The sequence below is a fragment of the Papaver somniferum genome, chromosome 4, assembly GCF_003573695.1.
Source record: "Papaver somniferum cultivar HN1 chromosome 4, ASM357369v1, whole genome shotgun sequence".
NCBI lineage: Eukaryota > Viridiplantae > Streptophyta > Magnoliopsida > Ranunculales > Papaveraceae > Papaver > Papaver somniferum.
The window spans coordinates 20,169,447-20,184,749 of NC_039361.1; the positions used below are offsets into that span (position 1 = coordinate 20,169,447).

The 15,303-nt window shown below is 35.6% G+C and overlaps 1 long non-coding RNA gene across 1 annotated transcript; it reads right to left on the reverse strand.

Annotated features, from left to right (window-relative positions):
• Positions 1-11,604: 11,604 nt before the first annotated feature.
• Positions 11,605-14,509, reverse strand: LOC113274881. Its single transcript, XR_003323300.1, has 3 exons — positions 13,052-14,509; positions 12,279-12,361; positions 11,605-11,756 (listed from the first exon to the last, which is right to left on the reverse strand). It is a non-coding gene; the product is annotated as an uncharacterized LOC113274881 (long non-coding RNA).
• Positions 14,510-15,303: the final 794 nt, after the last annotated feature.

The window sequence follows — 15,303 nt, forward strand, 5'->3', positions numbered from 1 at the left end:
TGAAGAAGCTTTATCCAAGTAACTTTCTAAGGAGAACCAACTAGACAGTTTGTTCGATCTTTCAACAAGTCTGATATTTGTCGAAATAAACTGCTTGTTTAGATCCCAGAGAATTAAGCGTATACGAAGTATCACAAAGATCGGAAACAAAAAAGAAAAAATCTTCAATCTTTAAAGTAACTGCTGCACAAACAAATTGATCCATACTAATGATCAATACACACATAACAGAGTCTGTTAATGTTGATCGGTCGTTAATTCTATCTATTGGTCTTGAATCATGCAATATGTAGTAGTCAATCCTCAAACAAACTTGAGTAGCCTTTTATTAGAAGAGAAAGACCATGGGAAAACCAAACTTGATCTATCAAAGATAACTAAACCGTTAGTCAATCAAATCAATAATCGAAAACCAAAATAACAATACGATTTAGTTTCCCACCCACTGTGCTAATAAAAGTTTCTTGATCCTAAAGAAGATATTAAATGAAGGCAATGCAACAGATTTTACCTAATTAGAATACTTTCTACTATCAACGAGTTTGCTTCCCATACAAACGGTTAGGCAGTGTGTCAAGGGATGAGTTTGTAATAATACAAGCTCCACCATGTAAAGTGTTATTACCAAGGCTTGACTGGAAGATAAAAAATCCTTAGTTTTGTTATGATCTTTAAGCGGTCAAATAAATGACAAATATTATTTTCCTTGAAATTTAAATTTACAATTTAAAGGATGTCGCGATATTAGTATCTGAATCGAATTTCAAGTAATTCAAATAAACAAGAAAGGTCTTTTGCCTTCATTAATAACTTGAGAAGCTCTTCGAAAGTGGTATCCAATTAATGATGAAGATATTCAAGAGCATATAGTAATGGTTTTCGAAGAAGGAGAAAATTCTCTTGTGATACAAATTGAACTTAAAGACTCAAAAAGCATTTAAAATACTTTTTCAAGATATTGAAAACAACCAAACAAATCTTACGACCTAGGGAAAAAACAGAATAATGAAATTTTTTGGGAGAAAAGGAAAATAATATGTATGAGGAAACAAGCAGAAACTCAAACCAAGACTCAATTCGTCGCTTAGATTTCGCGAACCTAGGTTAGAGAATTTTTCTCATAATGCCTTTTTGTAACTTGAGTTCGCGAACCTAGGAAAGAAAAATTTCTCATGATGCCTTTTGTAAGTTGGGTTCGCGAACCTAAGTTGGAATATTTTCTACATATTTTTTTTTCTCTTGAATTCATTAAGCTAACATCTTGAGTTCATGAACCTAAAATTAAATGGGCTGACCGAATAACTTAGTTTTGGTTCACTCATTCTTCTTTGCTGTTAAGGAAAACGTTTCTCATCTCATGGTTGATATTCTTAGTATCATCATGTGTGGAAAATGTAATTAGTTTTTTTTCTTCCAAAATTTGATATAACTAGTGAGACAAGTTTTGGATCTTGATTTAGGCAGTTCTCCCAACGTGTGAACATTGACTATCTTTGGTAGCTCCAAATTATTTTTGGAAGTAATTTACTTATAGTAAATTGACGCAAAATTAGTCTAATACTTAAAATTATAGAAATATCCTTAATACGAGTCAAGTTCTAACTAAACAAACAGTTTTTTTTTCTAAAGAAACAACTTATTCTATTAGGGTTGTGAAAAGGCGGGGGTCTAACAACACCACCCAATATTTCGCTTAGCAATCTGTATGGACTAACTCCGAAATACTTTGCTAGAGAATCAACTAGACATTCAGACTCAATCAAGATAAAAGTATCTCAAGGAGTTAATATCTCTCTCTTGATTTGTTTACTCAAGCTAAAATCAATAGCGAGTCTTTATAAAATACAAGGAATAACTTGGACGGTACCAAAGACCAATGTCCAAGGATCAATCAATATAAATCAACAACCAAAGGTTGGATTTCCAATTGATGATCACAAATGCACAAATAACACAAACACCAGAAGTTTTGTTAACGAGGAAACCGCAAATGCAGAAAACCCCCGGGACCTAGTCCAGATTGAATACACATTGTATTAAGCCGCTACAGACACTAGCCTACTCCAAGCTAACTTCGAACTGGACTATAGTTGAACCCCAATCAGTCTTCCACCGATCCAAGGTATAGTTGTACTCCTACGCCTCTGATCCCAGCAGGATACTGCGCACTTGATTCCCTTAGCTGATCTCACCCACAACGAAGAGTTGCTGCAACCCAAAATCGTAGACTTGGTAATAAACAAATCTGTCTCACACAGAAAAGTCTATCAAAGGATAAATTTGTCTCCCACAGATAAACCCTAGGTTTTGTTCCGTCATAAGATACGAAATCAAGTGAACAGGAACCAATTGATAATTCGGTCTTATGTTCCCGAAGAACAGCCTAGATTAATCAATCACCTCTCTACAATTCTTCCTGACTACACAGGCGGTTTGTCGAGGAATCACAAACAATGACACGAAGATGTTTGTGACTTCTTTATCTTGCCTATCGGAGAACTCGCACGATCTCAAGACAATCAAAGATTGTACTCGTACGATATAAGATGCAAGATCAGATCACACAACTACGATAAAAGTAGTATCGGTCTGGCTTCACAATCCCAATGAAGTCTTTAAGTCGTTAACCTGGTTTTAGAGAAGAAAACCAAAGGTTAAAGGAGAATCGACTCTAGCGAGCGCACTAGTATCACACAGACGTCTGGGGATTAGTTTTGCACAATACTAGATGTCTCCTTTATATAGTCTTCAAATCAGGGTTTTTCCTTTGTTACAAAGCAATCCATATTCACCATTAGATGAAAACCTCATTTAGATTCAAGCTAATATTCTCAACCGTTAGATCGAAAACTTAGCTTGTCACACACACTTGGGTAGACGTTTACTGGGTTTGTGAAAACCATGCCCAAACGTGTACGTGTATGTTGGTTTAACATTGTAACCCAAAAGGTTAACCATATGAGCATTTCATATTAACCTTGTTCTTCTTCACCATAACTAGTTCAATTGACTCAAATGAACTAGTTAAAGAGTTGTTCAATTGCTATGAGATCTTATGTAACTACACAAGGTACAATTGAAACAAAGATGATTCGATTGAATCGGCTCATGAACTTTATAGCCACGGTTTGCATAAAACATTCTTTAGTAATTTAAGTTTCATGTTCAGAGCATATCTTTGAATCATAACCTCTTAAGATCACAAACAAGTTCGCGGACTTAAGACAATCGGTGGAGTTTTCCAAACTCAGCAGAAAATATCGGCAAAGAGACTTTCGCCAGTTCGCGGACTGAGTTCGCGGACTTACACGCAAACGAGTTTTTGGAAAATCCCAGTAGAAATTCTCGGTATAAGAACTTCCGTCAGTTCACGGACTGAGTTCGCGGACTTGGCAAAGCCAATTCCTCCGGTTTCTCTCAATCAACAAAGTTCAAAAACTTCGGATTAAGGAATACATGGTTATGTAATCTAAACTTTCTTTCCTATCATTGAGACATTCTCAGAGGACGTTATATATCCATTATTCACAGACCGTTTCGCGTCAGAGCAATTCTCAAAGTAATTGAAACTTTTCATGACTTTCGTCATAAGGTGAAGATAAACTTGATCAAAGCGAAACGCTTTACCAACACATGATTTCGAGATATAGATAGGCGAGATATACTCGGCTCGAAAAATCAAATGTGTATGATCCAGTCTATATAGCATACGTCTTTTGTCTCATAAGAAGTAGGAGATAGAAGAGATAGACTTTTGAGTGATAGATAAGTTCAAGTCTCCACATACCTTTTTGTTAATGAAGTTCCACGGTTCGTTGAGTAGATCTTCGTCGTTGTATGATGAATCGCCATGAAGTCCTTGAGCTCAACTACACTTTTCTATCTTAGTCCGAGACTTAGCTACGTAGGCTAGAAATCAAGACTCATAGTTTTGATCACTAACATTGACAAACATGCTTGAGATAGCAACGCAAGCGAGGTCGACCGAGCTATGCTCTAACAATCTCCCCCTTTGTCAATTTTAGTGAAAAACTATTAATACATATGGAATACAAAAAAGATAAACTTTAGTGGCTCCTATTCCATAGTCTAATCTTCAACGTTTCCTGAAATCTTCGTCTTTCCAAGTACTCCAATGTTCCCAAAGGTTGTAAGTTTAGCATCACCGTTGTTTAAGATCCATAGTTATAACAATGAGAGAAATCGAGATTCTCGATCATTATTATACAGTGTCATAGTATTATGTAATATAAAAGTCCAATTGTATCAAGACTTTAACAATAATACTATTGTGACATGTATCACTCCCCATTAGTCAATACTCCATCTCGATCATGGAAACCACTCCCCCTTACACAATGATCCAAAAACCATATGTATTTGTAGTGTGAACTACAATATTTCTCCCCTTTTTTGTCAATAAAATTGGCAAAGGTACAAGAACGGGATCATAATGAAATTTCCACAAGAGACATTTCGTAGACTAAAAGAAAATACATACCAACTTAATTTATATGCAATCATAAAGCCGAAGCTAAATGCATTCATCAAGGAGTTTTAAGATACAAGATAACCCCTATAAAATTCCACAACCGCACACCCCGCAAGATATTACCATTAAGCACAAATTCAAAAGAACTCTCCCCCATTTGATGTCATTCTCGAAAGAACAACAAGAGCGACCTTAATTTCGAAAGAAAAGATGGATTTTTAAATTGGACACCAAAAACCATGGAAATGATTTTCTATATCCAAAACTCAACCAAATTAATCACAAGTAAACCCATGATTAATTTCATCGGAATACGCGACTAAATCAAACCACAAAAGTGATCAATTTAATTGATTGTACTCAACATAAGAAAACTCATGGAGCTACGACTAAGATAACCACACGGAGATGACTACCTTAATCGTTCAAATACTCAACATAAGGAAAACCTTACGGAATATACGACAGCCGTTCATATATCAACACAAGAACTTTTGGAATATATGAAAAATCAACTAGACTAATTACAAGAGAACTTATAATTAATCTAATTGGAATACAAACAACCAAACTAATCACAAAAGTAATCAATTTAATTGTCTAAGAATTTGCTCGACAAAAAAAGACTTTCGGAGCAAATAACTAAATAACCAACCAAGATGATTAATTTAGTTCGTAATGCTCCACATATAGCATCTTATGGAACAACCAACAAAGCCAATAAGAATAATCGACTTAGTTGTATCGTGCTCAACATAAGACACATAATGCAGCCTTCACGGAAAAACATAACAAAATGGATCAATGAAGATCAATATCGTGGATAACATACAAGGATCTATTCTATTTTCCATCATAACGATATAATAGACTTTATCCTTGTCAAACAAAAGATTTTATCCTATTTTCCATCAAATACATGACTGCATAGGCATAACTTTTGTAATTGTCAAAAGTCCATTCGTCCTTTCATTAATACGAATACCAATTCATGAACGACTTTACTTTTTACAGCATATGGGACCTTCAAGTTCACGGACGCAAACAATATATATCCCATAATCAAATTGCAATATCACAAAATCATAACGATCAACACTGCAATAACATCATCCTACAAATATTTTTAGAATTTAATACCAATAAACCTAAAAAATAACATAAGAAGATGAAAACAAAAATAGCAATGTGTAGTCACAATCGTCGCTATTCAAGGCACTAGTTATTCTTCTAACTAATCCAAAAATAAGACATGCTAGGCATAAAAAACTTAGTTTTCCTTGATGATTTCAGACATCTGAAATGGTCCATCAAAGTAGGAGTCACTGATATCCTTAACCCTGTTGACCGTAGAGACACCATGGTCAAAAGTTAGAACGTTGACTTTCCGATCAATGGTGCGAGCATAATGACGAGCCTTTGCACAGTCAAGGATAACTTTCTTCTGATTTCTGATCAAGATATTCTGAGTACCAAGAATTTTCGCATGTCCATCAATAAGCTGGTTTATCTGCAGTTGAAGGTTATCCAGTTCAATCTTAACTTCATTCTGAGTACGAATCAGATCCTTGACAGATTCACCAATCCAAGTGTTATACTCTTTTCTTTCAAGCATCTTCTTCCGTATAAACTCTTGACCAGAATCACACCCTTTGAGATCATCCTCAACCATTGGGTAAACTTCATCTTTGGGAACAGATTCCATGGAGTTCCTTTTAGAAGAATAAAGAACCACATATAAGACTTATATATGTTCATGAGTACCCTAGCTGAAAACCCTAAAGTTTCTTGAGGATACATGGACGTTCGTGGGCCAGCCAAAGAACAAATGGCCCAAAATAGGAAAACTGCATACCATGTTGCTTTCAAAGATTCTCTATCTCCAAACGATCATAGTGACAAAAGAAAGAAGTATTAACAACAAAACATCATAAGATATACAAACTGGAGAAAAACAACACAATACTTGATCATCTCACAAATCCTCATTCTTGTATCTCTCAAGTTAGACACAAGAATAGACATTCGGCTATTAGGTAGCAGAGGGAGACATAGTCTCACCATAGGTTCTGAGAGAATAACAGTTATTTCCTCCAGGATATCTGAATTTAGCATTTCTTGTCCTTCCTTGGCAGTTTCCAGAAACAAGAGAACGTCTCACAGTCCTTCTGGAAATCACAGGTGAGGAAACTTTCTGATAGCAAAGTCTAGGACCTCTAGAAATAGGTTCTAGGGGATTTTACGAAATTGGACTCCACGCACTAGACTTAGATTTATCATATTTGTTCTTATAAGCACATGACATACTTTCATTGGTAGCACGAGAATTTACAAATGTCCTATAATGATTTCTAGGAGAGAGATCATTTTTATAAGATGACTGGTTTCCTGTGAAAGGGACCTTCACTATAGCAGTCGTCCAACTATTTACTCCATTGACAGTAGAAAGAAGCAATTTGTGAAGTTCAGAAACACGTTTCTTTTTGGCAAAACAATGGATAGCATAGTGATTTCCTTTTCCACAGAAGGTACAGATTCGTGGAGCAGAAGCAACAACTGGTAATTGTTTAAACTTCATAGCCACCGGAGAAGATTCTATGTTATGAAAACTTTTCTTGACACAACCTTCATCTGGAGAAAATTTCATTCTGTACAGTAACTCATGAGAATTAGTTTGTGCATAAGAAATTTCTTCTTAAGGCAGAGTTTTCCTTTTCCAAGGATTTACACTTTCCATGGTCTAGAGTAAGTGATGCTTCAAGTTTCTCTTTCTCAACACGAAGTCTGTCTAGATCAGATGAATGCGTCTTGATCAAACAATTTTTTCTAATTGAGCCTTCTTTAACCAGCTTTTCAGGATCACAAATCTTTTCACGCTGTAGATTGTTTTCTTGAAGAAATTTCTCAATTTCCTTAGCGAACGACCCTATAATGTTGTAGAGTACTTGTTCACGATCAATAGACCTCTCGAATTCATCAATGAGCTGTACATGATCCTTGAGATCAACAAACTCTATAGAATTATTTTTAATTCTGGTGAGCTCCAATTCAGCTTTAGCCATTATGTCCAATGTCTTATTGGAGGAAGAGTGGCTGACACAAGATGAGACAGTCTTCCTACCTCGGGATTCGGAAGAATCAACTAAGGAGTGATCCTTTGAGATATTTCCGAGACACTTAACAAAGTTGACAGCTTTAGGAGGCATTTTGGTATGCGTATGAGATTCTCTCCACAGACTCAGATTGCCACAAACACAGACTTATAAGGTCTTTAACGTGTTTGCCTGCTCTGATACCAATTGAAAAAGCGGGGGTCTAACAACACCACCCAATATTTCGCTTAGAAATCTGTATGGACTAACTCTGAAATACTTTGCTAGAGAATCAACTAGACAGTCAGACTCAATCAAGATAAAAGTATCTCAAGGAGTTAATATATCTCTATTGATTTGATTTTTACTCAAGATAAAATCAATAGCGAGTCTTTATCAAATACAAGGAATAACTTGGATGGTACCAAAGACCAATGTCCAAGGATCAATCAATATCAATCAACAACCAAAGGTTGGATTTCCAATTGATGATCACAAACGCACAACCTGTATTATTTCAATTATATAAAATATAATGCGAAAAAGAAATAACACAGACACCAGAAGTTTTGTTAACGAGGAAACCGCAAACGCAGAAAAACCCCGGGACCTAGTCCAGATTGAATACACACTGTATTAAGCCGCTACAGACACTAGCCTACTCCAAGCTAACTTCGGACTGGACTATAATTTAACCCCAATCAGTCTCCCACCGATCCAAGGTACAGTTGTACTCCTACGCCTATGATTCCATCAGGATACTGCGCACTTGATTCCATTAGATGATCTCACCCACAACCAAGAGTTGCTGCAACCCAAAATCGCAGACTTGATAACAAACAAATCTGTCTCACACAGAAAAGTCTATCAAAGGATAAATCTGTATCCCACAGATTAAGATATGAAATCAAGGTGAACAGGAACCAATTGATAATCCGGACTTACATTCCCGAAGAACAACCTAGATTAATTAATTACCTCTCTACAATCCTTCCTGACTACACATGCGGTTTGTTGAGGAATCACAAACAGTGAGATGAAGATGTTTGTGACTTCTTTATCTTGCCTATCGGATAACTCTCACGATCTCAAGCCAATCAAAGATTATACTCGTACGATAGAATATGCAAGATCAGATCACACAACTACGATAAAAGTAGTATCGGGCTTCACAATCTCAATGAAGTCTTTAAGTCGTTAACCTGGTTTTAGAGAAGAAAACCAAAGGTTAAAGGAGAATCGACTCTAGCGAGCGCACTAGTATCACACAGACGTGTGGGGATTAGTTTTGCACAATGCTAGATGTCTCCTTTATATAGTCTTCAAATCAGGGTTTTTCCTTTGTTACAAAGCAATCCATATTCACCATTAGATGAAAACCTCATTTAGATTCAAGCTAATATTTCTCAACCGTTAGATCGAAAACTTAGCTTGTCACACACACTTGGGTAGACGTTTACTGGGTTTGTGAAAACCATGCCCAAACGTGTACGTGAATGTTGGTTTAACATAGTAACCCAAAAGGTTAACCATATGAGCATTTCATATTAACCTTGTTCTTCTTCACCATAACTAGTTCAATTGACTCGAATGAACTAGTTAAAGAGTTGCTCAATTGCTATGAGATCTTATGTAACTACACAAGATACAATTGAAACAAAGATGATTCGATTCGATTGAATCGTCTCATGAACTTTATAGCCACGGTTTGCATAAAGCATTCCTTAGTAATTTAAGTTTCATGTTCAGAGCACATCATTAGATCATAACCTCTTAAGCTCACAAACAAGTTCGCGGACTTAAGATAACCGCTGGAGTTTTCCAAACTCAGCAGAAAATCTCGGCAAAGAGACTTTCGCCAGTTCTCGGACTTACACGCAAACGAGTTTTTGGAAAATCCCGGCAGAAATTCTCGGTACAAGAACTGTCGTCAGTTCGCGGACTGGGTTCGCGGACTTGGCAAAGCCAATTCCTCCGGTTTCTCTCAATCAACAAAGTTCGAAAACTTCGGATTAAGGAATACATGATTATGTAATCTAAACTCTCATTCCAATCATTGAGACATTCTCAGAGGACGTTATATAGCTGTTATTCACAGACCGTTTCGCGTCAGAGCAATTCTCAAAGTAATTGAAACTTTTCATGACTTTCGTCACTAGGTGAAGATAAACTTGATCAAAGCGAAACGTTTTACCAACACATGATTTCGAGATATAGATATCTCTCCTCGAAATATGAAATGTGTATGATCCAGTCTATATAGCATACGACTTTTGTCTCATAAGAAGTAGGAGATAGAAGAGATAGAATTTTGAATGATATATAAGTTCAAGTCTCCACATACCTTTTTGTTGATGAAGTTCCACGGTTCCTTGAGTAGATCTTCATCGTTGTATGATAAATCGCCTTGAAGTCCTTGAGCTCAACTACACTTTTCTATCCTAGTCCGAGACTTAGTTATGTAGGCTAGAAATGAAGACTCATAGTTTTGATCACTAACATTGACAAACATGCTTGAGATAGCAACGCATGCGAGGTCGAACGAGCTATGCTCTAACAGGTTGGTCTTGGATTAGATCCTTTTTAGGGATTGGTCCTCGATTAAATTCATGGTTGTTTAGTTTGAGTACTTATACTGAATATTTTTTGTGCGCTGAACCTACATTCGTAATTGCTTTAGTTTTTTTCTTTTTTGACACATATGTCATCTAGTAAGCCCAAAATTGTTCTTACAGTGGGACCTATAGTCTATCTATGTTAAATCCTAAATTTACAAAATACGTGCTTCAAATTCTTAAACGAAAAACTAAGCTTATCGATGAATTATATGTTTCAACTGTTGAATATGATAAAAACATTTAGTTTTGATATATTCAAGAAAATCATACTGTTAATTGTAGATTATATCAACTTCATCTTATTGTAATGTTGAGTTCGCACATCTTAATTACAACTCTTTGTTACATTATAACCTTCAATATCGAAATTGAGATCACCGAACTAGGTTGATTAGTTTCTCATCTGATTTAAAAACATGTGAGAAAAATTAACTTGGTTCTGGTATTTATGTTTGCTATTAACGACCATATTTTATTTAGATAAAAGAATTTACTGGTCGATTATGATACATTTAAGTTCTATTCGAAGTTTCAATCTTTAGTTTTAGAAAAACGGGACCTGCATTTAGACGGAAAATCCCTTCACATAATTTGTCTAGTTGTGATATAATGTTTCAAGTAATAAAGTAATATGATAGTAGCTATCTTGTTACTGCTAACTACTCCCTTGTTATGTTCTTCCTGTTTGCTGAGGCCTATTCCTATGCACCAAGACACAAAAAATCCATTTTCCATACCAGGTGGCATGGAAAACGAGATGCGTCACTATGAGAAAATGATTGAGCGGCATATAGATATCACTGACGGTCAACTCTATCCCACCTATAAATGCCACCCATCCCATTCATTATACTTTACACTTTCTCTTCTTTCTCTAACTTTTCATAAACAAAAAACTTTGATCCCTATTTACTTGCTTCCAAATATGAGTCAGAAACCAAGAAATAAAGGGAACAAAAAAAATAAAAGTATATACTTTATATGCAGGATAAAGAATATAAGTTTTAACATGTTAGATAACTAGTTAGTTAAGGTATACTCCATGTGCACATGTCTAATCATCCAGAGTGAGTTAATACAGTCACACTAAGAAGTGGTTGGTCGAAGTCGCGTATGGTGTTCGGGTATCTTCCCCCGTTCCTTCAAGAAAGAGTTCGAAGATATCCTTGGTGGCGTTTATATGACATACAACTTAAAAACCATAGGACCCAAATCGCTCAAGTTATATAAGATAGATGGTGGAATACTGCAAATACATTTGTAGCGCCCCCAAAGCTAGCAGCTGACTAATCCAAGAGATTAACTAAATAAAAAGACACTAAGAATCTAAATCATTTACTTAAACATTCGATTAAGAAATCTGCTATAAAACTTAACCCAAAACTAGCCCCGCTCAGAACTATATATAAAAGAACGTCTCTCAAGTAATACATGTACAATAGTCATTTTGTTTCCAAAGAGAATATACAACATAAGAAACATAGCATAAGTAATCTAACAAACTGACTCAACTCCTCGAAGCTTTCGCTGCGCAACTCTGATCTGTCTCTGAAACTGAAAGTGGGAATGGGTGAGCACATCATCCCTAAAAGGGGTTCCTCGTAAGAATAACATTTAACTTTCAAGTAATTATTGGAAATGATTTGAAAACAATTCATGTTTTCGCTAACACTAAAAACACAACCAATTCACAAAGGTAAACAATCATGTATATGGAACTAACTCCTTCTAAACAATGTAATAATATGGTGACTCGTCCCGCACCTATATAATAATATGATGACTCATCCCGCACCAGTAAATGAAGGATCCGTATCCTATATACCACAGATGGAAATTCTTATTTCCAAACAATCAAATGGAAATTCTTATTTCCCAAACAATTCATAAAGACGAACGAAGCATTACAATTCCTTTCCAAGCAATGGAAAGATTAAAAGAAATAACAGAATTTTCGGAGTTTAAAATGAAACAATACATGGAATACAAAATCAGACTATGCATGAATTTGTTAAACATAATCTTTTGTAAAAGAAAACAACAATAATCACAAAAGAGCTAAATATAAATTCCCACCTCTTTTGATGACAAGCCACGCCTACCTCGAGATCCACAATCCACTAGTTCATCATTTGAATCGATCGTTGTTAATAGACTAACTGTTAATCATACAAGCAATCTGAGAATCTAGCCAAAATGGCTCATACAAGAATCATATAGTTCTATCTAATGGTTCTACGCCCATTTATGGTTCTACACCTTTTCATTATCTATCTTTAACATATCTATCTATCTTTAACATATCTAAAGTTTAATAATTCAATTAGATAGATTCCATAGTCCACTAGATATGTTTTAAGAATATTTATAACTTTGTAGAAAGAACCGAAAGTTAATTCAAACCATAGGAGGTCCAAACCAATCAAAATAGAAATACTAGGCTTAAGCCCAAGTCTACTAAACTCGGCCCAATTGCACAAGGTCAGACCCAACTGGGTCAACTGACGGTCTCTGACGGTCAAAAGGTCAACTAACAGTCCACGTCCGTCGAAGGTCAAGTCCAGGGTCAACTAGTCAAGGTCAAGTAGTCAACTCGGGTCTAGATAGGGAACTCGGTGAGTTAACTCAGTCCACAAGACTGATTCAGGTGAGTCAGCTTTACATTTAACTCAGTCAGATTGACTGAGTCAGAAACACTAATTTCAGTCAGCTAGACTAAATGCAATCCGGCTAAATCCATTGTACAGGCCAACCTAAGATGCATATGTCAAAGTTCAATTGCAGAAGCCAATTCTATCTACAAAAACATACTAACACACAACTTGATTACAACACTAAACTCAGCTTACCTTGGTTTGAAATTGCAGGCTTTCTCAAAGGCCATTGCCACATCAACATTACAAACAACTTCATCCTATATATCTACATGTGCAGTAACTGCAATATCCCAAAATGCCTCAACCCAAACAATACTCAACTCTCATCTGCAACTCCCTTTTGATTACACTTCACTCCTAACTGAAATTCCAACTCAACACAAATAAACCCATTACCACACGCAACATCAGTTGCATTCAATCTTTACTGTAAAACATTCATCTGAACCCCTTCCATAAACCCCCAGTATAACCTCACCACGACTACATCACCACCAACTGTAATTCAAATTCCACAATTATACACCACTAATCATTTCATCACCAGTTTACTCCAGAAAACTCAACACTTCTTGGCCTTGAATCTGTAGTTCATCACATTCATGTTCAATCTCAATTTTATCACCACTGCAATCCCTAACTCACTTCTTATTTCAACACCAATAACCATGTACAATCAATATGAGTCCCAACCTGTAAAACTAACTTCAACTGAAATATCAGTTTAACACACTTTTCCTTCTCCCTGTCAATTACAGCAAACACAAATCCAATTCTTCTCAACACTACTCAGTTACAACCATAATCAATCCAAACAAACATTATCTCCATTCTCTATCTCCCACTACTATCTCAGCTGCAACTCCACAACTTCCACCAATAATCACAATTCAATTCCAATTCTAAACTTACTTTCTTCACAAATACCAAATGCCGCTAACATAGCAATCATCTAACAGATTCTGTATTCAACTCATAACACAAACTTCTTAACAATAATAATCATCCAACCTCGATTATGAACTCCTTTACTTGGAAATTGAAAGAATTATTACCTTAGCCAAAATCCCAATCTGAATTAGATGATTCACCCTTTGTTTGATCTCCATCCATAATTTCATCAAAACCCTAAACTGCCGATTTCATCTTCTTCAGCTTCTCTGAGTTCATCTTACAAATACAAACCATAACTTATAATTCAATTTCTCTTCTATCATCTATCTGTAACTTCAATTCAAACAAAACCCACTCGTTGATTCCATCTGATTCTTCTTAAATCATCAAATACTCTCGATTCAACTCTTATTCTCTTAATCTCAATTCCAAATTCATCTCACAGCAACCCTAATTAATCGATCACTCAAATATCTGATTTCATCTTCAATTCCATAACTAAAACTCGCAAACCCCATCTTCAGTTCTAGCAAGATCCCGTGAATCCATTTCTAATTCCGAACTTTAAATCATCTCTCTGAGAAACCCTAAATCTGCTAAACAATACATCAATACCACCATCAACTCTTCGTCAACACCAGTAACAACTTCTAATGCATCAGTTCTTCCTCTTCGATTGATTCTCTCAACAGAATTCTCAAGTCTTGCTCACAATCGTCAGCAACAAAGAAAATGGAAGAAGAAGAAACGAGAGGAAGAAAGAAGAAAGAAAAGAAAAGAAAATGAAAGTGAAATAGAAGTCCTTGATCTTATCGATTTGGTTTTGACTTTTGAGTTATCCACAGAGGGTGTCTTGAGAAGAAACTCGGTTGCCTTGATAACACTCTACGGGAAATGCCCATTTTACCCTGCACATAAAAATAAGAGATATCTTCCGTCCGACACCCGAATGACACGTTCCAGTAGTCCATTTCGCATAGCTTTTCGAGATCTATCGAATGATACTAATTTCATGTCTAAATCGTTATTAGATTATTAATTAAAATCTATATTAACTAATCGAGTCCTTAGCGGGTAAATCGTCTCTTGATCATCTATTGACTAGTCTAATAGTGTTGACGAGCTTGAGGGTCCTTACAACAATCTTTTTCAAAGATTTTGAATGTGGTAAGTTTATTTTTCTTTGTAATTAAAATTTTAGATTTTTTTAGTTTTATAAACACTCAACCAACTTTTAATAATGAATATGTTGTTCAATAGAAGTTACACCGTTAGATTTGTAGGTGTTGCGGGGAGCCCATGTGAAGGAAATGTACTTCCATTTAACATATTAAAATGAGTTTTGGAAGAAAGATGGAAAAACCAACTTCATTTATACTCAAATGATTTAGAAGGAAATCCAGAATATAGAACATTAAAAGCATATGTATTAAAGGTAGCTGAGTTGATTTTTTTTTTTACAATGTTATGTTAGGAAAATGGAAGAAAACAAGGTATAAAATAAAAAATATTTGCACTCTAAACATTATGAGGAGCTCGAACGTGTGTTT